This window comes from Arachis stenosperma, chromosome 9 (genome assembly GCF_014773155.1).
Source record: "Arachis stenosperma cultivar V10309 chromosome 9, arast.V10309.gnm1.PFL2, whole genome shotgun sequence".
Classification (NCBI taxonomy): domain Eukaryota; kingdom Viridiplantae; phylum Streptophyta; class Magnoliopsida; order Fabales; family Fabaceae; genus Arachis; species Arachis stenosperma.
The window spans coordinates 128698295-128722825 of NC_080385.1; the positions used below are offsets into that span (position 1 = coordinate 128698295).

At 37.7% G+C, this 24531-nt stretch overlaps 1 protein-coding gene across 5 annotated transcripts in view; it reads left to right on the forward strand.

Annotated features, from left to right (window-relative positions):
- LOC130948450 (uncharacterized) overlaps window positions 1-24531 on the forward strand; it is a 32705-nt gene that overhangs the window by 2483 nt on the left and 5691 nt on the right. Inside the window, exons 2-3 of one of the 5 annotated variants that reach the window (XR_009073060.1) lie at window positions 1729-1743; window positions 10949-16106. The exons of 2 other annotated variants lie outside the window; for them this stretch is intronic. The gene's annotated coding sequence lies outside the window, so the exon portion shown is untranslated. Of the gene's footprint in view, window positions 1-1728; window positions 1744-10948; window positions 16107-16852; window positions 17652-24531 lie in introns of those variants that run through there. 2 more of the 5 variants (XR_009073058.1, XR_009073059.1) reach the window with 2 other exon arrangements.

Below are 24531 nucleotides of genomic sequence, written 5' to 3' on the forward strand. Positions count from 1 at the left end.
TGCCACAAAAACTTTCCCTCATTCCTGATTCCAAACCCAACAAACATAGCCAATAAGAACTGATTTATTTGTTGCACAGCATGCACAACATTCATCAAATATATTAATCAAATTGTTCCATAAAAGCACAGCCACAAGATAATGCAAAAACATGTGAATTTGATTTTGAAATTGTCCCACACAGTACAATATGGGAGGATTAACACAAAGCATAGAGAGAATAAAAATATTAAAAACAGCTGACGGTCAGATACAAAATTTGAAGGGGGCATATATCTCTACAAAGTTTGTAACTTTATTTTAGAAATATATGATCCTAATTGTATTTCGACACTTAGAATTAAGAAATTACTTGATGAAATAAAACCAAGCCAATTTTGATTTTTGATTTGTTACATTATTCTTTTTTGTTATAAGATTACTAAATCAACAACATTTTACACAGCATTGAATTTCTCAGCTTGTCATAGTAGACATACCAAGAGCATTTATCATTTAAGAGAGCTTCAAACAAAATTGCATATTGCATAACATTAAAAACATGGTAAATATGTGATCACCTATTAAACTTCTTGTTCCCATTTGTAGAAAAATTCTAACATGGCTTAGTTTATGTATGTAAATGTGTTTTCCTTTTAAGCAGTGTGACTTTGAATTGTGTTACAATTACTATAATTCTGGCCGTGAATTAAGTATATTTTTTTACAATTTTTAGCTTAAAATATAAAATTTTTAGTTATACTAAGACAAAAATTAATTTTCATAGATAAAATTAAAAGTAAATATGCTTTTACATACACTGATATAGAATAATAAATCACATAAAACATAATAAACAAAACTAAAACTAGACCAACAATCTCCTTAGACAAGAAGTAAAAAATATGGCATGCAAGGATAGACAAATTTCACCTCTCTTTTCTCCTTTGCAACTAAATATTATTTAATCTAGCTCATTCTCTAAGTTGTAAATTATACCGAAGATAATCATGATGATTCAGAGTGTTTGAAACTTTTCCACATATTAATAGCTTTATTCTATATGTACTTGTTTTTAAGAAGTATTCCATTCATGTTTTTTTGAACCTTTTCAATTATATTCCAAAAATGTCTTATTAAATTGACTTGAGCTACTACTGCTTTTTTTTTTGTCTTACAAGGGATTTGAACTTTAAAATGACATATATTTAAAATAATTTCTTTTTAAAAAATGGCAGGGATATATAAATGCATATAACATCTCCAATATATTCCCTTTAGTAAGAGTTTTTAAATTTTTTTTTGTTGAACTTGCGTGAAATTTTTATACTCTTATTTTAGGTGTTTCCAAGCATAAAATTATCCTCCATATTATCTAATTTATCCTTTTCATACACTTATTCATAGTTCTATATTGTATGCGTCGAGATCTCATACACTATATTGTAATATTATAATCTTTCCAGTATATATGTTAATAAAAAGGTCCATAAACTATTCCAAACCAAATTACAACATAAGACCAAAATGCCTTTTTCTTCTACATAGAAAATGCAGTTTCACAGTCCTCTAGTATTTATTTGCTTTCATCTATATAAGGCCATAATGCCCATTACTTAATTATTTTCTTATATCTAACTTACATTCCTCTTTTTCTTTTTTTTTTTAAGGAAGGTTTTTATTTTCCATTTCAATTATGGCATTGGACCCAGAGTTTCTTTCTTTTAATAATTTTTTTTGAAAGTGCAGAATTTTCCAGAATGAGTAAGCAACTTTCTCGAGTAATATTGTCGGTGTGTATTATCTTGGATGCCTGTAACTGTGTTTTCTGTTTTTTATTTTAAGAGTTATTCTCCCAGTTTATTTCAAATACTATGATCATATCATATTATACACTCCCTTGTTACATTTATGATTTATTATTTTGTTCTCTTTCTGGTAGTCTGACTATATTAGTTGAATTTTCGTTGTTCTATTATATCATTGAATTAGACATTGATAAGAGTTGGATTTCAAAGCCACGAGATAGTCCAGATTATAGAAATGGCTTGAACAGATTCTTAGATTTTGTATTTGCCAATGCATCATCCGATGGGATGATAGATTGTCCGTGTCCGAAGTGCGGGTTCCGCATTTTTTCAAACTAGAGAGGATGCGTACGATCATTGGCTGATAAAACCCTTTCCCTTTACTTATACATTTTGGCTACATCATGGTAAGAGATGTGTGGTAGAAAGCTCTAGTGAAGGACAAGAAGCAGAACCCGATGGAAACCTTAAAGACCCAATGCTTGACATAGTTCAAGAGGCATTTAACTTTCCAGGACTTCATGGCAATGAAGATGATTCAGTGAATGAACATGCTGGCATGGATCTGGAGGAATTGCTGTTGGACCGAAATGAAAGTAGTTGCGAGGCCCGCAACTTGCAGGAGCTGCTCGAAGATGGAGCACATGAGCTATACCCAAGATGTTCAAAGTTCTCTAAGCTGTCTTTTTTGGTAAGGATGTATCATGTGCAGAGTGAGCGACAAGGCCTTCGGAATGATATTGGAGTTGTTGTCGGATGCCTTTGAGCACGCAAGGATTCTGAGTACTATGCACAATGCCAACACGATCATAAGAAAGCTTGGTATCGCGTACAAGAAGATAGATCCATGTCCAAATGACTGCATGCTATCTAGGGCAGCGACCAAGAGCTGTCTAAATACAAGCGATGTGGAACCTCGAGATGGAAGAAAAAGACTAATAAGAACTCCAGAGTGAGGATTAACAGGGTTGTTAAGAAGAACGGAAAACCGCAAGTTACGAAGACTCTTCGCTACTTCCCCCTTATTCTACGATTGCAACGGTTATACATGTCTAGTAAGAAAGCCGCTGACATGTTGTGGCATAAGAGTGGTTATAGATTTGATGGTATTTATCGGCATCCACGGGACGGCGAGGCATAGAAGGCATTTGACAAAACGTATTCTGACTTCTCCGATGATCCACGCGGTGTTCGCCTAGCCTTGGCCAGCGATGGCTTTAATCCTTATGGAAACATGAGCTCTAAGTACTCAATTTGGCCTGTGGTTCTTATTCCGTACAACCTGCCCCCTTGGAATTGCATAAAATCCACCTCTTTTATCCTCTCCATGATTATTCTTGGGCCTAAAATACCTGAAAATGATATAGATGTCTACTTACAGCCATTGATCGATGAGTTGAAGCAGTTGTGGGTTGGTGTTGAAGCGTATGATGCTTACGAGAAAAAAACCTTTAAAAGGTATGCTACTTTAATGTGGACAATCAGTGATTTTCCAGGCTTGGACAACTTATCTGGGTGGAACACGTACGGTGGGAGAGCTTGTCCTGTGTGCAATTTGGATGCTGAGACTAACCGGCTCACACACAGTCAGAAATGGTGTTTCATGGGTCATCGTCACTTTCTGAATCATGATCACAGATATAGAAAGAACCAGGATAGATTTGATGGAAAGATAGAGGATAGAGGTCCACCTGTCAAACTCTCTGGTGGAGACATTGCAAGACAACTACAGGATGTGTATGTCCACCTTGGCAAGGTGAAATCATTTGCTGGGAAAAGGACACGCGGACAGCAAACCGCCGTACAAGACGAGTCCCCTTGGAAAAAGAGGAGTATATTCTTTGAGCTCCCATACTGGGAAAACAAGGGATTACGTCACAATCTTGATGTGATGCACATAGAGAAGAATGTGTACGACAACATAATTTTCACTATACCGAATGAGAAAGGTAAATCTAAAGACCACCTTAAGGCAACAAAAGACCTCCAACTGATGGGAATCAAGCATGATCTATGGCCACGAGAAGATGGAAAGTACCCATCCGCCATCTTCACTATGACCAATCCACAGAAGCAGGGACGGACTCAAGGGGGGCAAGTAGTGGCCTTGCCCCCCTCCCCCCAACAAATTTAAAAACTCATATACTATTATAATAGATGTATTATATAGAGTAAAATTTAATAATATAGTGATAGTAAAAAGAGTTACTATTCTTTATGTATTAGGATTTAAATTTCTCTATATATATTTATATTATTTGTATTTTTTATTTAATTTAGAGTTTTTTTTTACATCTCTTTTTTTAAGATTAATTTTAACATTTATAATCATATAAAAATATTTTAATATTATTTATAATAATATTATTTTTTCTAATTTTATTTAGTTGTTTCTTTTTTATTATTTTTTAATTAATTTTTACTCCTATTATTATATAAAAATACTTTAATATATTTTAAATTGACATAACAAAATTGTTAGTGCAATGAACTTATATTATTTTATGTCATATTTTTTAATGATATAAAACATAAAAATATAACCTACTGTCACATAAATACTTAATAAAGTAAATTAATTAACAAAATATTTAAAAATAGATAATTTCATATTTTATTAGATGTAAAATCATAAAAAAATTATGAAAAAATTATAAAAATTGACATAATTCTTTTATTTGACAAGTATTTATTAATTTTTTAATTAAAAAACTAATTATAATTATATCTATTATCAAATATATAACATTATATTTAATTATACAAGATTTTAATTTTTGGCCCTTCCACTCTTAGATTCCTGGATCCGTCCCTGCACAGAAAGATGTCTTTTTAGGGACTATCAAGAATGTGGTCTTTCCAGATGGGTACTCTAGCAACATTTTCCGCTGTGTTGACTTAAGAAAACCCAAAAAATATTAAAGCATCGAATAGAATGTAAATGGAATAAAATTGACTAAATTAAACCCAAAAGAGCATGTTTTCATGATCAAGCATAATTTGGGAGGAAAATTCAAAAGTATGCTATTTAAGGGAATAAGTGTAGGTTTGTATGATGAAATCCACTCAATTTTAACCAAAAATTATCATCAAATATGGATTCATCAATTCCCCTACACTTAAGTACTAGCATGTCCTCATGCTAATCTCAATCAAAAGAGAAATGTAAAAGGGCAACAATTTATTTATTGTATTACCTATATGCATGCAACTATCCTAGATATTACCTACTAATATCTACTCTACTGAAATTTGATAGAAACAAACCATGAAATTCCAATCAATCCCAAGCAAGCCTTAGGGCCAAGGCAAACAGTCAATGCACTATGATCAATGTCCCAAGAATTGAATTGAGATTTTTAAAAACTAACAAACAACTTGCAAGAAGATACAATATAAGAGATAAGAACATAGAATTGAGCGATCGAACCCCTCTCCGGATGTGTATTCACTCTATTCGCTCAGTGTTTAGGGCTAAATCACTCAATTCTCCTTTAATCATGTTTTTCAAAGATTTACAAGTCATCTAACAATCAACTAATACTTGATGCATGAAAACAAATATCATGAGGTCTTTGGAGGGTTATAATGGGGCTAGGGTTAAGGTAAGATTCATATGGTTAAGTGGACTTAGTGAATTAGATCTTTGATTAGGTCAAGTGTCCCACCTAATCCGATATCACCCTATGTATACATAACAAAACAACCTAACTTCCCATTTATCTCCTTTCTCACCTTCATTCATGCATTTTCTTTCCAAAATACAAACATATGCATTCTTTATTTAACTTTTTATTTCATATGCTACTATGCACAAGATTTGATTTATTTTTTTTTAAATTACAAAATCAAAATTTCCTTGTTTTTGTCAACAACAAGAGATGTATATGTCTTGAACAATAAATGCATGACTCATTTTCCAAATTTTCACAATGAATACCCCATGTAACTTTATCACCAATGTTTCCCAACAATTTTTTCCCACACTTTGAGTAACACACACACTACTGCACCCAAGCTAATCAAAGAAGAAATCTAAGGACATTAATGGTTTTTCCCTTTAGGGAGAATAATGTAATTAGAATCAGAACAAAAGGGGATTTAAAAGGCTCAAAAAGGGGGTTACAAAGGTGAATGCAAGGGTTGGCCATATGGGTTAGTGAGTACATTTTAAAAAATGGCCTCAATCATACTAAATGCATTCAAACACCAAATATAGGACATAAAGATGCAAGCAAATCTCATATCACAATCAAAAAAGAGTATAGCACACAACAACAATCTTTGTGATTGAAAATGTACAACCATCCATTAGAGCTCAAACCTCACTAGGTATGTTGTTCTATCTCTTTTTTGTATGTTCTATGAAAAGAATACTTCAAACAAGTTGAAAAACAAATTTTCAAATTCAATCAGTGGAACGTCCTAAGAGAGGTTTCATGAAAAATTCTTGTTGTTTTACCAAACTTATTTACTCTACCATGAATATGCAAATATTTACTACTGTAAAACTATAAGCAACTAAAATATATACAAGCAAACCAAGCAAAAAAATGCAATAAGAACAAAAGCACAAAAAAGGAAAACTAGAAAGTATTGCAAAGTGTCTAGGAAAAGAATTTTTTTTACCCCCTAAAGTTGCAGATCTTTCCCCACACTTAATCAATGCATGGTCCTCCGTGCATGCTCATAATCCAGGAGGTAGAAAACTAGATGGGGTTCCACCTTCAGCTGGCAGATGTTGGGCTCGGGTTGATTACTTTCACTGTCTTCCTCCACATCTAACTCTTTGATTGGCAAAGGGGTCCGGTTCGTCGCTCTGACGATGGGAGGGACATGGAAGAGCATTCTCCGAGTCCACCAGTTGTGGAACTGGCGCTTTGCCTTTTTTTTTTGTGCATCCTATAAAGGAGAAATAAAGAAATAGATTTCAAGATCATATGGTAACAACAAAACAAGATCAATGAAGAAGCATAAACAATGTAGAGAAGAATTAAAATTTCTTAATTGAGAAGCTTTTCCAAAATAGTGTGGTTTAAGAGAAGACAACGTGTGCATTCCGAGAGTGCACGTGATTAGAACACACATTGGCCGGTTAAAACGGCAATCACACTACTAAACAATCAAAGCTTAATTCTTCTCAATCAGGTGCTTAAGCTGCAAGTCTAAAGAATTAACATGCAAGAAAACTTAAACAAGCATTAGATGACTTAATTGAATTCCTTTTGGAAATGGTTATTGGGGTTGTGGACATAAAAGTTCATTATTAAAAAGGGTGTACAATAACAATAACCATTTAAGTAAAGTGAAATGTCATTTGTTCATCCCGAGTTGGGCTGCCACTGTCCTGGAATCGTGTGTTTAGCACGCGAGTAGTCACGCGTACGCGTGACTGACGCTCACGTGTCACTGTTCATTTTCGAGAATCCACGTGTATGCGTGGAGGACGCTTAGGCGTCGAATGGTCATTTCTGTTTTCACGCGTACGTGTGATGTATGCACACGCGTCACCTCCATTTCATGTTTTCCATTCTACTTCTTTTTTCTCTCCTTTTCTTCTTTCCTCTTCCTTTCTTACTTTCTTCTTCTTCATTTCTTTCACGTCTCCTCCTTGTTCTCTTTTATTTTCTGCTACTCATTGCATTTTCATACTTTCACTTGCTACGATGAACAATGAAAATTGAATTCAATTAAGATCAATGCATTCATAAACAGTTCACCCATTAACAAAGGATCAAAAGTCATTAAGACATGGGTGTTTGGAACATCAAGTTCAAGAAACAAGGGAATGCATTGGTAAATTCAAGTTGATCATCATCAAAAATCATATTTGAAGTTGCACAAATCATAGAATATGCCAAACAAGAGATAAGTTGAGAGCATATGATGGCCATTTCATATGAATCAAACAAAAGTTTCACGTAGGCATTTCACCGAACACTTGATGATTGGATTTTTTACGGTCTAGAATTTCACAATTGAAGTCTCGTTGCAAGTATAGTTTCTAAACCAACATCAATCCCTTCATACAAACATTTGTTTGTCACAAGTACAAACTCCTAAAATCGATAAACTGAAGTATTTAAACCTCGGGTCGTTTTTCCTAGGAATTGCAATAAAGTGTCCTTGTTATTGGTTGAGTTATGTTTGGGGTTTTGATAAGAGGCATGAAATGTAAATGGCAATGAAAATAAACTAACAACTATGAAAGCTCTTGGCAAGCTTATGAGAACTAGAAGTCCTATCCTAGTTATCCTCCTCAATTGTGACTACAAATTGTTCATTGCTACCACTTAGTTAACCTCTAACCATGGAGGAAAGTCAAGTGGATGAATTAACTTGATTCCACAAGTCCTAGCCAACTCCCAAGGAAAAGACTAGCTTTAGTGGTATCCAAATTAATTAGCAACTTCTAATTATCAATCAACAAAGAAATTAGATAACTCAAGCATCACTAATTACTCTACCTAGGCCAAGAGGAATAAAATCTATACTAAAATCCAACCAAGTATTTCATCAAACACTTGGAAGGCACAAAGGAAAAGCATAGTAAATTGATAACAAGAGTAGAATCTAACAACAATTGAATGTAAGAAATCAACAACAACAATAAAAAAGGAACACAATTATTATGAATTACCTCAAATAGAATTGGAAGAAAGTAGAAGAGACAAGAGTAGATCTACAACAAAGTATAAGAACAACATAAAGAAAATTACAACAAAAGAATAGAAGAATGATGATTGCAACAACAAGGAATTGAGAAGAAGAAGTAGAAGAAAGCATGGATGAAAACCTAGATCTAAGAACTAAACCTAATCCTAATTCTAGAGAGAATAGAGAGCTTCTCTCTCTAGAAACCAACTAAAAGCATGTGAAAACTAAACTAAACTAAATGGTAACTAATCCCCCATTCTCTCCTTCAATCCTTGGGTTAAATAGTAGCAGAAATGAGTTGGATTGGTCCCACAAGTCTTGTGAATTCGCTAGCCACGAGTTTGCATGAAGTGGATCACGTGCACCAACGGCACGTATGCGTACAGTGCACGTACGTATCCTTATATGTATAGCAACTATAGCAAATCCTATATTGTTTCGAAGTCCCGGATGTTAGCTTTCCAACCCAACTAGAACCGCATCATTTGAACCTTTGTAGCTCATGTTATGGTCAATTAAGTGGAAAGAGGTCAGGTTTGACAGCTTTTTGGTTCCATCATTTCTTCATGAGTTCTCCAACCTTAAATGCTTTTTCTTCATTCCCTTGATCCAATCTTTGCCTCCTAAATCTGAAATCACTTAACAAACATATCAATGCATCTAATGGTATCAATGTAAATTAAATTTAACTATTTTAAGACCTAAAAAGCATATTTTCACTCTTAAGCACAATTAAAGGAGAATATACAAAACCATGCTATTTCATTGAATAAATGTGAGAAAGGGTTGATAAAATGCTCTAAATCCAACACAAGATAAACCCTAAAAATGGGGTTTATCAACACTTAATGTGCATTGTGCAAACTTATCACATTTAAGCTCAAATTCAATCAATAACAACCTAACAATTCAGAGAGCAAACACTTTCATTACAAAGATAATTGAACAAAGCAATAAACATAATCTAATGCATTCAACCAAAGTTAAAACAAGCTCAAAATTAACATGAAAAAGAAATAAAAGCCTGAAAATTTAAGGATGAAGAATGCAAGACAAGAAGATGAAAGAATGGCACTTGTGATAGCCGCTGCGAGTTCACAACGGTTAGCTTTGCCGGAGATACACCGGAGTTCCATAAAGGGTGGATAAGCTCACCGGTGGAAGAGAAAGAAAAGAGAAAGAGGAAAAAGAAAGGAAGAAGAAAGAGAGAAAGAGGTGCGGCGGCAGCTGACTGCGGTAGGACACCGGCGGCAGGGTCGCCGGAAGGAGACTGGGCGGAAGGGTGAGTAGCAGCAGCTGGGAGAAGAGAGAAGAGGTCTGCTGGCTCGACAAGGTTTTCTCCCTGATTATCACCCAGATCGACGTATGTGCGTACGCACATAGGTCCGTGCAGACGCACAAGAAGCGAAACAGAGGGGGATGCGGACGCACATAGCATGCGAGCGCTCCCAACAGAAGGGGTGTAACGAGGTGTGCGGACGCACAACGCTATGCGCTCGCACAGAGGACTGAATTTTTTTTTTTGAAATAACTGGGAAAGGGTCATGTGTGCGTGTGCACGGATGCAAAAGTGGCAGGGTTTCATACGCACAGGGCGTGCCAGCACTCCCAGCAGAAGGAGTGCAAGCTGGTGTGCGAACGCACAAGGCTGTGCGCTCGCACAAAGCGCAAGAAAAATAGGGGAGTGCCCACGCACAAAGCGTGCGAGCACTGTGAACAGAGGGTGCACCAACTAGTGTGCGTACGTACATATGGGTGCCCACGCACAGGACGTGAAATATAGAGATTGTGTGCGTATGCAAAATGCCCTGTTTTTGCAAAAAAAATCTTAAAATCTAAGGTACTCAACCTTAGTTCAATCAACATTTCAACCCCAAACATAAAAACATTCAAACATTCATGACCCATAAGCAAATTAACCTATCTAACTCAAAGATTAAACCAATCCTAAGTGAATCAATCATAACAAAAAGCAATTAAGTCAAAGAACTATAAACAAAAAGAGAAGGGTTAGAACAATGTTACCATGGTGGGGTGTCTCCCACTTAGCACTTTGGTTTAACGTCTTAAGTTGGACATTTTGAGGGGCTCACATCAAGGAGGCTTGTGCTCCATTCCTCTTTGATCCTTCACCCATGCTTGATCTTTATTTGTCCTCTGGGGTCCCACACTTTATTTGTTGACACCATTCCTTGTTGATCTTCAAGTTTGCAATGGGGCAACCAACTTCTTAAATTCCCATCAAGACTCCAAATCCTTCTTTAAAAACCTCTCAATTGTGCCTTGCACCATTGATAAACCCCATTTTTAGGGTTTATCTTGTATTGAATTTAGAGTATTTTGATAACCTTTTCTCGCATTTAGCCTATGAATTGGCATGGTTTTGTAATCTCTCCCGTATTTGTGCTTAAGTGTAAAAACATACTTTTTAAGCCTTATTTTGATGAATTCTAATTCCTCTTTGATTCCATAAGATGCCTTGATGTGTTTGCTAGTAATTTCAGGTTGAAATAGGCTAGACATGGATCAAGGGAGCAAGGAAGAAAGTATGCAAGTGGAGAGAAGCACAAAAAAAAACCAAAGAATTAATCTCGACCAAGCACGCGCACGCGCACAAGGCGCTCGCGCGCACATTGCAAAATCGGCCAGGGACGCGCACGCGTACCGTGCGCGCACGCGTCGAAGCTCGCACATGACTTCATTAAAGCAACACGTGCCTGGCGATTTGAGAGGGTTTCTGAACCCATTTTGGCGCCAATTGCTGAGAGAAAGGAATAAAAGGATCAAGGATTGAGGGGAAGGCATCAATCTAGCATATAGTATGCTTAGGATTAATTTTAGAGTTAGTTTAGAGAGAGAAGCTCTCACTTCTCTCTAGAATTAGGATTAGAGTTAGATTAATCTCTCTTCTTAGATCTAGGTTTAATTCATGCCTCAATTCACTTTTCCTTCATCAAGTCTTAATCTTCCCCTCTTCCTCTTTCTAGTTATGTACTTTAATAATTGTAATTCTTCATTTTATTTTGGATAGATTGTTGTTCCTTTGTTTTCTTTCAATAATGCAATTTGAGGTAATTCATGATAATTGTGATTTCCTTGATTGTTGTTGTTAATTCTTTGCAATAATTGTTGCTAGATTCCATTCTTGTTGTTGATTTACTATGCTTTCCTTTTATGCCTTCCAAGTGTTTGATGAAATGCTTGGTTGGGTTTTAGTGTAGGTTTTGTTCCTCTTGGCCTAAGTAGAGTGATTAGTGACACTTGAGTTATCTAATTCCTTTGTTGATTGATAATTAGAAGTTGCTAATTGATTTGAATGCCTCTAAAGCTAGTCTTTCCTTTAGGAGTTGATTAGGACTTGGGGAATCAAATTGATTCATCCACTTGACTTCCCTTTATTTAATAAAGATTAACTAAGTGGTAGCAATGAACAATTCTCATCACAATTGAGGAGGATAACTAGGATAGGACTTCTAGTTCTCATATCTTATCAAGAGCTTTGTTAGTTGTTACTTTATTTTCATTGCCATTTACTTTCATGCCTCTTATCAAAACCCCAAAACAACTCACAACCAATAACAAAACACTTCATTGTAATTCCTAGGGAGAACGACCTGAGGTCCAATACTTCGGTTTATAAATTTAGGGGTTTGTACTTGTGACAAATAACTTTTTGTATGAAAGGGTTATTGTTGGTTTAGAAACTATACTTTACAACGATTTTTCATTAGTGAAATTCTAAACCGTCAAAAATCCAATTCATCAACCATCCTTTGAACTCAGATCTTGAAGGGAAAAACTTAGCTAGCCTTAATCTACCATGCAACCCAACCTTGATCTCTTTCTCACTTAGCACTCCACAAAGTATCCTAAGTTGAGCATCTGTTTCCAAGAAAGCATATTCATGTGAGTTAATGAAGTTAAAGGATGATATTGTTACTCACTTAAATGGTGTGTTGGATGGTTGCTTAAGAAGGGAGACTTCCAATTGCCTTGAAATTTCTGCTCCCTTGCTCTCCTCTTTGATTGCCTCCACTTCTTGTTTAATCCTCACCAATTCTTCAACCAGTTCCTCAACTTCAATAAGCTAAACTTTATCCACTTGTGACAAATCATACTTCAATTCTTTCTCTTCCACTTGGGGTTCCAAACCTTCCCCCTTCCCGCTTTCTTCAATTGAGGTTGGTTTTTCACATTCATCCACAAAATTACTTTGGTTGTGGCATGAATGTGGCAAGTCTAAGTGGGCTAAGACTTCAGTCAAGGTAGCCATAATAGCTTGATGACGCTTGATCGATTCTTGTTGCTCATTATCATCCAAGGGAGGTTGAGGTGGAATAGAAGGCTCATCATATGGGAGGAAGTCTTCATAAATGGAGATTGGTTCATAAGGGCGAGGGCATTGAGGTGGTGTATATGGAGGTGGTTGGTGAAGCTGATTATGGGAGTAATAATGTTGGAGTGATGGTGGTTCATAAGGTGGGTTGTGAGATGGATATGGAAGTGGATCCCATGGAGGTAATTCGTGATGTAGTGAGGCTTGAGGGTGTTGTTGTTGAGAAGAATTTTGACGGTAGGCTTCATAGGAATATGGTGGTTGGTATGCACTATAGGATGAAGCATGATCATAGTGGTATGGAGGAGGAGGTTACCATGATGATTGACCATATGAATGTGGCTCCTCCCTCAAGTGATAGCTCAACCCTTGGTGCCACCATCATTAAGATTGCCATTCCCTACAACATCGTAATAACCAAACTCCAAGCCAAGAGGGTGATAGCTCATAGAGAAGAATAAAAAATAAGAACAAAGAACATCAACTAACAAAAGAAACAAAAATCCTAATTACCAACAAAAGCAAACAAACAATCCAAAAAGTGTCTATTCACATTCTTCACATATTCACAACAACCAAAATTATAGCACTCATTTCACTTATTTCCCCGACAACGGCGCCAAAAATTTGATGTGAGTCAGATCGTCGGTTAGAAATTTCTCTCTTTTCTCCCAAAAAGGGGAGAAAGGAAAGATGGAATTCAACGTTGCATGTATAGTCCCAACCAACAAGGCGACTCGTGAGCCAATGTTTAGATTAGAGATGTCACAATTTAAAACCAATTTAAATCCGGGAGTAGAATCCCGAGTTGTCTCCCAAGAACTAGTGCCAATGAGTGTACCATTTCGGTTATGATAATCAACGAATTTTCAATAAAGAGATGAACAATTAAAGGAATAAAATAACATTAAAAATTGCAAGTAATAAACTAATAAAGGAATCAAAGAACTATCTATGTAATATGGACAAGATATAAAAGTGATTGACGTATGTGTGTGTGTGTGTAATTCAAAGCATAAATGGAATCTTGGCTTAGGATGAGCTAGGGGATCCTTTGTTTGTTGCAACCACAACTATGAAAATTGTAATGGATTAATCTCACTTAGGTAACCCTTACATCGAAGAGTAGGTCAAGTAAGCATAGTTGTTCTTAATCCACAAATTCTAACTCGCTTGCTGATTGCCTTAGCAACAAGTTAGTGTTAGTGGAAACAAGAATAATTAACTATCCAAGAATTATCACTAAATGTCAAACATTCTAACTCTAGGAACTCATATGCTCATTTTCCCCAAGCCAAGAGGTGAACATTTAACACATAATCAAAATTGACATTTCCACAAACACTTGGTGGGCATAAACACAAATCATGACAAAATTGAGAAAGTGCTTGAAACTATGAGCAACAAATGATCAAAAGCAACAATACTAACTCAACCAAGCATATAATAATCATCAATCATCAAATTCATCAAGAAGAAATCAAAATTTCAAAAAGTATATATATTAACAATATGACTTTAACTACAAGAAAGAGTATCAAAATTGTAACTATAAGAAGAAGTAATTAAGAAATACTTACAATGGAGGTAAGCAAAAATCCAAGATCAAAATGCAAATAGCACATGGAATATAAACCCTAATGAAAACCCTAAGAAAGTAGAGAGAAAACTTAGAGAAAACTAAAACTAAAGCCTCCTAAAAATTATATAAAACTACTCCTAATGGTATGTTATCTTCTCCAAGTGTTGCCCCTCCAATATGAGCTCTAGACCATTAGATTTGGGCCTCCAAACCCTTCCAAACACGAGCCACGTGACTTTTTAAAGAATTCATGCACTAGTACCTATGCGTACGCACACTTGGCCGAATTCTCAGGTTATACGTACGCACAAGAGGCTATGCGCATGCACACTTTGTAGTACTTTTCTCCTTTGTTTCTTCATGCTTCCTCCCTCTTGCATGCTCTTCTTCCATTCTTACCAAGCCATTCCTACCTATTGCATCTGAAATCACTCGCCAAAAAATATCAAAGCATCGAATGGAATGTAAATGGAATAAAATTGACTAAATTAAGCCCAAAAGAGCATGTTTTCATAATCAAGCATAATTTACGAGAAAAACTCAAAAGCATGCTATTTAAGGGAATAAGTGTAAGTTTGTATGATGAAATCCACTCAATTTAACCAAAAATTATCATCAAATATGGATTTATCAAGGACCATCACAAAGAGGACATTGCGAAGCAGGACAAGGTCCCAATCTCATATAGACAGTGTTCTGCACAGAGAATTTCCCGATTGGTTAAAGCGTGATGTGAAGCCTGTCATGATCAATCCTGTTATATACAGTATCCTATTGTTTCTATCCCAAACTGATGAAACGTGAAATTGTTCCTGTTCATGTCCGGGGTCGAGCTGTATGACCTGGACTGATTAAAGAACAGTCGACCGACTTCTTAAGGCCTGGAATTTTCCGACCTCTTCTCAAAAAGCTCGGCCAAATCGCTAGAGAAGCCCAAAGAAGGCCGAAATTAAAGGAACCCAGCCCAAATCTAAAGGCGGTTAAAGCCTGCAAAGGTAAAGGCGGTTCCCCTTAAAGATAAGATGACTTCACTCAAAGATAAGATAAGATAACTACCTTATCTCTAGAAAGGTCACTTCACACTATTATAAATACACTGGAGCACCCAGGTATAACTTATACTCTGATTCTACTAAAAACCTGCTAAAAAGCCCATGCTAACTTAAGCATCGGAGTCTCTTTCAGGTACCACCACCCTCTGGTGACGAAGGATCAGCAGCACCACCAAGTCCAACAAGTCGGACACGACAGCGCTGACCACCACCATAGATCTTGTCCGCGATCGACCTACAGTTTCAAGTAACCCTAGGAACAGTTCCCTACTAGATTCCCTTGGGAAGCATCAGGCATTCGAGCGAACTGAAGTGGCTTGCATGTGGCCCCAATGTTCAAGCTAGCCGCTTTATAGCTTACAATGTAAATGGATTTAGGTTTAGGACCTTGTGGAGAGAAGAAGGGCTGAAAACTCAAAATAGTGTGGTTCTTGTCACTTCTGACACTAGAAGTTATGCAAGCAGGCGCGATAATAATGTTGCGGTTGGTGGCATGTCATATTACGGAAAACTAGCGGATATCATTGAGTTAAATTACAGTGGTCAATTCACAGTCGTTTTGTTTAGATGTATCTGGGCAAACACCACATCTGGTAGAGAGGATGACAAACCATACATTCTTGCATCAGAGGCTCACCTTGTATACTATGTGGAAGATGAGGTTGATAAGGAATAGAATGTAGTAGTGCATGTAAAGCCATATATATATATATATATATATATATATATATATATATATATATATGAACATTGTGAGGTGGAACTTTTCCCCCAACCAAGTTTGACTGGGTTGGCTGAGTGTGACGTGGAATGTTTGTTGCTCATAAGGGAGGGCGTTTTAAAAGAACCCACCAATGATTCCTTCGATACTTGCAAAGAGGTTGTTGTTTCTTAAATGTGTTTGACAACAAAGAAGACTAGAAATTGATATGACTAAGTGTTATTAAGATTATATGAATTAATTTGACTCTAGAATTTTCTGGTTTATAATGAATCTGGTATAGAACATTTGCTCCTAATTAAATTTATTTGCCGAGCGTGGTAGTTCATCATTAAATCTATGTGCACAGGGTTCATACTGAAGCTGGTGTGATATATAACGCCTAATTATTTAGTTTTCTACTATTTAAGGTAGTCTATAAATAAATTTATTTGGTAAGGGGTTTATAATAATGCTGGTGTGATACATATGCTCCTAGCAGAATATGGTGCATTTAAACACCATTCTTTTAGAATTTGCTGCTGTACTAGCAATGAATGTCGCAATTGCTGGTGGTTTATAATGGTTTTTTGATTGGCCGAATAATTGTTACGAGTTATTAAGGATTTCAGATATTTGATTTGGCTTTTTTAAATATAGAGCAGCAGGACTTAACTATTGATTGACGGGAATATGTAAGGCTATTTTGCTTACTTGTTTCATGATGGGACTTATCAGGAAAATTGGAAGAGAAGGACTTCTTTCTTTGCAACACTAGCGTCTGGTTTTCCAGGGCAATAGTTCAGGCATCTCCGTTCTCCTTGCTGAAGCACGCAACATTATTTGCAAGGGACTTATGGTTCAACAAGTCGCCTATTCAATCATGGCTGAATGTATTCTCTGCACACTTTCACATAGATCAGGCTGCTAAGTTTGCGCCTGGGCCCATTATGTTGGTATGCTCTGATATGTCTGACAACAGTTTGGTCCTTTTACTTTTTCAAACTGCAACAGTAATTTGAGTGATTTATTATCCTATAAACAAAGGACACTACCCAAGTTCTTACACAGTTTGAGTCTCTCAATACTGTAGGAATTGGAGCAATTTGGAAGAAAGTACCTGGTGCACGAAATTGCAATAACACTTTTGCAATCCCGCACAACTAACCAGCAAGTGCACTGGGTCGTCCAAGTAATACCTTGCGTGAGCAAGGGTCGATCCCACGGAGATTGTCGGCTTGAAGCAAGCTATGGTTATCTTGTAAATCTTAGTCAGGATATCAGAAATTATCAGGATTGATTGTAAAAAGCAAAAGAACATGAAATGGTTACTTGTATTGCAGTAATGGAGAATAGGTTGAGGTTTGGAGATGCTCCATCTTCTGAATCTCTGCTTTCCTACTGTCTTCTTCATCAAACACGCAAGCCTCCTTCCATGGCAAGCTCATGTAGGGTTTCACCGTTGTCAATGGCTACCTCCCATCCTCGCAGTGAAAGCTAATGCACGCACTCTGTCACAGTACTGCCAATCACCGGTTTGGTTCCCTCCCTACCGGAATAGAATCCCTCTTTTGCGTCTGTCACTAACGCCCAGTAGGTTACAGGTTTGAAGCATGTCACAGTCATTCAATCATCGAATCCTACTCAGAATACCACAGACAAGGTTTAGACCTTCCGGATTCTCTTGAATGCTGCCATCAGATCCTGCCTATACCACGAAGATTCCGATTAAAGAACCCAAGAGATAACTACTCAATCTAAGATAGAACAGAGGTGGTTGTCAGGCACGTGTTCATAGTTGAGAATGATGATGATTGTCACGGATCATCACATTCATCCGGATTAAGGACAAGTGTTATCTTAGAATCGAAGCAAGCATGATTGAATAAGAAACAGTGGTAATTGCATTAATCCATCAAGACACAGCAGAGCTCCTCACCCCCAACCATGGGGTTTAGAGGCTCATACTGTGGAAAGAAACGTGTACAAAATGTTATGGGGTCATAAGGTTCGGATACAATGTCAAAAGATCCTATAAGTAGTAAACTAGTGTCCTAAGTTTTACAGAATTGAGTAAATGACAGAAAAATCCACTTCCGGGCCCACTTGGTGTGTGCTTGGGCTGAGCAATGAAGGAATTTCGTGTAGAGACCTTTTCTGGAGTTAAACGCCAGCTTTCATGCCAGTTTGGGCGTTTAACTCCAGTTTTTATGCCAGTTCCGGCGTTTAACGCTGGAATTTCTGTAGGTGACTTTGAGCGCCGGTTTGGGCCATCAAATCTTGGGCAAAGTATGGACTATTATATATTGCTGGAAAGCCCAGGATGTCTACTTTTCAATGCCGTTGAGAGCGCGCCAATTGGGCTTCTGTAGCTCCAGAAAATCCACTTCGAGTGCAGGGAGGTCAGAATCCAACAGCATCTGCAGTCCTTTTCAGTCTCTGGATCAGATTTTTGCTCAGAACCTTCAATTTCAGTCAGAAAATACCTGAAATCACAGAAAAACACACAAACTCATAGTAAAGTCCAGAAAAGTGAATTTTAATTAAAAACTAATAAAAATATACTAAAAACTAACTAAAAGATACTAAAAACATACTAAAAACAATGCCAAAAAGCATACAAATTATCCGCTCATCACAACACCAAACTTAAATTGTTGCTTGTCCCCAAGCAACTGAAAATCAAAATAGGATAAAAAGAAGAGAATATACTATAGACTCCAAAATATCAAAGAAACATAGCTCCAATCAGATGAGCGGGACTAGTAGCTTTTTGCCTCCGAACAGTTTTGGCATCTCACTCTATCCTTTGAAGTTCAGAATGATTGGCATCTATGAGAACTCAGAACTTCAGATAATGTTATTGATTCTCCTAGTTAAGTATAATGATTCTTGAACATAGCTAGTGTATGAGTCTTGGCTGTGGCCCAAAGCACTCTGTCTTCCAGTATTACCACCGGATACATACATGCCACAGACACATAATTGGGTGAACCTTTTCAGATTGTGACTCAGCTTTGCTAGAGTCCCCAACTAGAGGTGTCCAGGGTTTTTAAGCACACTCTTTTTGCCTTGGATCACAACTTTATTTCTTTCTTTTTCTTTTCTTTTCTTTTTTTTTTTTTAAATTTTTTTTTTGTATTCACTGCTTTTTCTTGCTTCAAGAATCATTTTTATGATTTTTCAGATCCTCAATAACATGTCTCTTTTTCCATCATTCTTTCAAGAGCCAACAATTTTAACATTCATGAATAACAAATTCAAAAGACATATGCACTGTTCAAGCATACATTCAGAAAACAAAAAGTATTGTCACCACATCAAACTAATTCAACTAGTTTCAGAGATAAATTTCGAAATCCTGTACTTCTTGTTCTTTTGTGATTAAAGCATTTTTCATTTAAGAGAGGTGATGGATTCATAGGACATTCATAGCTTTAAGGCATAAACTTAAATTTTATTAATTATGAATTAAGAACAAGACTCAAAACTAAATATAAGATTAAACTAGAAAATAAAAATAGAAAACAAAATAAAATAAAAAAAAACGCAAACATAGGCTACTAATGATAGAGGTTTTCACAGAGTTAGGACTCAACAACCTTGATTTTGAGAAGTGGATGCTCCCTCAGCTTGAGAGGAGAGCTTTTGGCGTTTCAATTCTTGGATTTCACGTCCCTGCTTCTCTTGTTCCTTCCATTGTCTTCTTGTTGATTGGATGTTCAATGGGTATGAATTCATCTTCTTCTATCTTCACCCCAGCCTCTTTACAGAGCAAGGAGATCAAGCTTGGGTAAGCCAATTTGGTTACAGTGGAATTCCTGTTTGCAATTGTGTAGATCTCACAGGCAATCACATGATGCACCTCCACTTCTCTTCCAAGCATAATGCAATGAATCATCACTGCTCTCTTGATGGTAACCTCAGAACGGTTGCTAGTGGGCAATATGGAACGCCCAATAAAGTCTAGCCAACCTCTTGCAATTGGTTTGAGGTCTCCCCTCTTGAGTTGGTTTGGGACACCCTTTGAATTGGTTATCCACTTAGTTCCAGGGAGGCATATGTCCTCTAGAACTTGATCCAACCCCTTATCTACTCTCACCATCCTCCTATTAAAGGAATCAGGATCATCTTGCAGTTGAGGCAACTTGAATATTTCTCTTATTTTGTCCAGATGGAAGTATATAACTTTCCCTCTGACCATGGTTCTATGGGTATGGTAAGCAGTTCCAGTCATTCTCTGCTTATCTGTTAGCCACAGATTTGAGTAAAATTCCTGAACCATGTTCCTTCCAACCTTTGTCTCAGGATTGGTTAGAACTTCCCATCCTCTGTTTCGAATTTGCTCTTGGATCCCCGGATATTCATCTTCTTTCAGATCAAATTTAACTTCCGGGATCACTGACCTCAGACCCATTATTTTATGATAATGGTCTTCATGTTCTTTGGTTAAGAACTTCTCTTCATTCCAAAGATTCTTTGGATTATTCTCTTTCTTGCCTCTTAAATTGGTTTGTTTTCCCTTAGGAACCATGATATTGATGAATCTTGGCTTAGTGATCACGGAAGAGCACACCAAACTTAGAGGTTTGCTTGTCCTCAAGCAAAAGAAAAGAAAGAAGAGAGAGAGAGGAAGAGGAAATTCGAATGGTGTGGGTGAAAGGGGGTCCCAAACGTGAATTTATAAGGGTGGGGGAGAAGAATTTTCGAAAAAAATAAAAATTGGAAAGAAGATTTGAGAAGATGTGGAAAGAAATTGAGAAAAGGGTGAGTTTTTGAAGAAGATTTGGGATTAATTTGGAATAGATTTGAAGAATGGTTTTGATTTGTGAAGATTTGAAAGTGAATGATGAAGGGTTGAAGTGCATTTATGTAGAAGGGTATGGTTAAAAAGAGGAAAGTTTGAAAAAAATTGAGTTGAAAACAAAAATGTGGTCCCCCCACCTTTCTGGCGTTAAACGCCCAGAATGGCACCCATTCTGGCGTTTAACGCCCATTTGCTACCCTTTTTGGGCGTTTAACGCCCAGCCAGGTGCCCTGGCTGGCGTTAAACGCCAGAAATCCTTTATCACTGGGCGTTTTTCCAAAACGCCCAGGATGCTGCACACCTGGCGTTAAACGCCCAGAATGGTACCCATTCTGGCGTTTATCGCCCAAAATGGTACCATTACTGGCGTTAAACGCCCAGAATGGTGCCCATTCTGGCGTTTAACGCCCAAAATGCCCCTTACTGGCATTTTTTCGCCAGTAAGCTCATTTTCTCTGCTTTTTGAGCTGAATCCTTCTGTAACTCTGTGAATTCCTTCATTTTTGATACTTGCCTCTGTAAGAACTAATCATACACCTTCCTAATGACTGGGTTGCCTCCCAGCAAGCGCTTCTTTACTGTCTTTAGCTGGACTTTCACTGAGAATTACTCAAGTCTCAGTTTTGAGCATTCCTGCTCAAAATTTCCTTCAAGATAGTGCTTGATCCTCTGTCCATTAACAATGAACTTCTTGTCAGAATCAATATCCTGAAGCTCAACATATCCATATGGTGATACTCCTGTAATCACATACGGACCCCTCCACCGGGATTTGAGTTTTCCTGGAAACAGTTTGAGCCTGGAGTTGAAGAGCAGAACTTTTTGTCCTGGCTCAAAGACTCTGGTTGACAATCTCTTGTCATGCCACTTCTTTGCCTTTTCCTTATAAATTTTTGCATTTTCAAAGGCATTGAGTCTGAACTCCTCTAGCTCATTTAGCTGGAGCAGTCTTTTCTCACCAGCTAACTGTGCATCCATGTTTAGGAATCTGGTTGCCCAATAGGCTTTGTGTTCCAGTTCCACAGGCAAATGACAGGCCTTCCCATACACCAGTTGGTATGGAGAGGTGCCTATAGGAGTCTTGAATGCTGTTCTGTATGCCCACAGAGCATCATCCAAGCTCTTTGCCCAATCCTTTCTTCGGGCCATCACAGTCCGTTCCAGGATTCTTTTTAGCTCTCTGTTAGAGACTTCAGCTTGCCCATTTGTCTGTGGATGATACGGAGTTGCCACTTTATGGCTGATTCCATATCTAACCATAGCAGAGTATAGCTGTTTATTGCAGAAATGAGTGCCCCCATCACTGATTATCACTCTGGGGACGCCAAACCTGCTGAAAATGTTTTTCTGGAGGAATTTCAGCACGGTCTTGGTATCATTAGTGGGTGTAGCAATTGCTTCTACCCACTTAGATACATAGTCCACTGCCACCAAAATGTAAGTGTTTGAGTATGATGGTGGAAATGGCCCCATGAAGTCAATTCCCCATACATCAAACAATTCTATCTCTAATATTCCTTGTTGAGGCATGGCATATCCGTGAGGCAGGTTACCAGCTCTTTGGCAGCTGTCACAGTTACGCACAAACTCTCGGGAATCTTTATAGAGAGTAGGCCAGTAGAAGCCGCACTGGAGAACTTTAGTGGCTGTTTGCTCACTTCCAAAATGTCCTCCATACTGTGATCCATGGCAGTGCCATAGGATCCTTCGTGCTTCTTCTCTGGGTATACACCTGCGGATTACTCCGTCAGCACATCTCTTAAAGAGATATGGTTCATCCCAAAGGTAGTACTTGGCATCTGAAATTAGTTTCTTTCTCTGCACATAGCTGTACTCTTTGGGTATGAACCTCACAGCTTTATAGTTTGCAATATCTGCAAACCATGGAGCTTCCTGAATGGCAAAGAGTTGCTCATCCGGGAAAGTCTCAGAGATCTCAGTAGAAGGGAGGGACGTCCCAGATACTGGTTCTATCCGGGACAGATGATCCGCCACTTGGTTCTCTGTCCCTTTTCTGTCTCTTATTTCTATATCAAACTCTTGCAGAAGCAACACCCATCTTATAAGTCTGGGTTTTGAATCCTGCTTTGTGAGTAAGTATTTAAGAGCAGCATGGTCAGTGTACACAATCACCTTTGATCCCACTAGGTAGGATCTAAACTTGTCAATGGCATAAACCACTGCAAGTAACTCTTTCTCTGTGGTTGTGTAGTTCTTTTGTGCGTCATTTAGAACACGGCTAGCATAATAAATGACGTGCAAAAGCTTGTTATGCCTCTGTCCCAACACTGCACCAATGGCATGATCACTGGCATCACACATTAATTCAAATGGTAATGCCCAATCTGGTGCAGAGATGACTGGTGCTGTGACCAGCTTAGCTTTTAGGGTCTCAAATGCCTGCAGACACTGTGTGTCAAACACAAATGGTGTGTCAGCAGCTAACAGGTTACTCAGAGGTTTAGCAATTTTCGAAAAATCCTTGATAAACCTTCTGTAGAATCCTGCATGCCCCAGAAAGCTTCTGATTGCTTTAACATTGGCAGGTGGTGGTAATTTTTCAATTACCTCCACCTTTGCCTTATCCACCTCTATTCCCCTGCTTGAAATTTTGTGCCCAAGGACAATTCCTTCAGTCACCATAAAGTGACATTTCTCCCAGTTTAAAACCAGGTTAGTCTCTTGGCACCTTTTCAAGACAAGTGATAGGTGGTTAAGACAGGAGCTGAATGAGTCTCCATATACTGAAAAGTCATCCATGAAGACTTCCAGGAATTTCTCTACCATATCTGAGAAGATAGAGAGCATGCACCTCTGAAAGGTTGCAGGTGCATTGCACAGACCAAAAGGCATCCTTCTGTAGGCAAACACGCCAGAAGGGCAAGTGAATGCTGTTTTCTCTTGGTCCTGAGGATCTACTGCAATTTGGTTGTAGCCTGAATAGCCATCCAAAAAGCATAGTAATCATGACCACTAATCTTTCTAGCATTTGGTCTATGAATGGTAAAGGAAAATGATCCTTTCTGGTGGCTGTATTGAGCCTTCTGTAGTCAATACACATGCGCCACCCTGTGACTGTTCTTGTAGGAACCAGTTCATTTTTTTCATTATGAACCACTGTCATGCCTCCCTTTTGGGAACAACTTGGACAGGGCTCACCCAGGGGCTATCAGAAATAGGATAAATAATCCCAGCCTCTAGTAATTTAGTGACCTCTTTCTGCACCACCTCCTTCATGGCAGAATTTAGCCTCCTCTGTGGTTGGACCACTGGTTTGGCATTATCCTCCAATAGGATCTTGTGCATGCATCTAGCTGGGCTAATGCCCTTAAGATCACTTATGGACCACCCAAGAGCTGTCTTGTGTGTCCTCAGCACTTTAATCAGTGCTTCCTCTTCCTGTGGATTTAAAGCAGAGCTTATAATCACTGGAAAAGTGTCACCCTCTCCCAGAAATGCATATTTCAGGGATGGTGGTAGAGGTTTGAGTTCAGGCTTAGGAGGCTTATCCTCCTCCTGAGGAATTTTCGAAAATTCCTTTGCCTCCTCTGGCTTTTCCTGATCAGTTTGAGCATCTTTGAAGATGTCCTCAAGTTCTGATTCTAGGCTT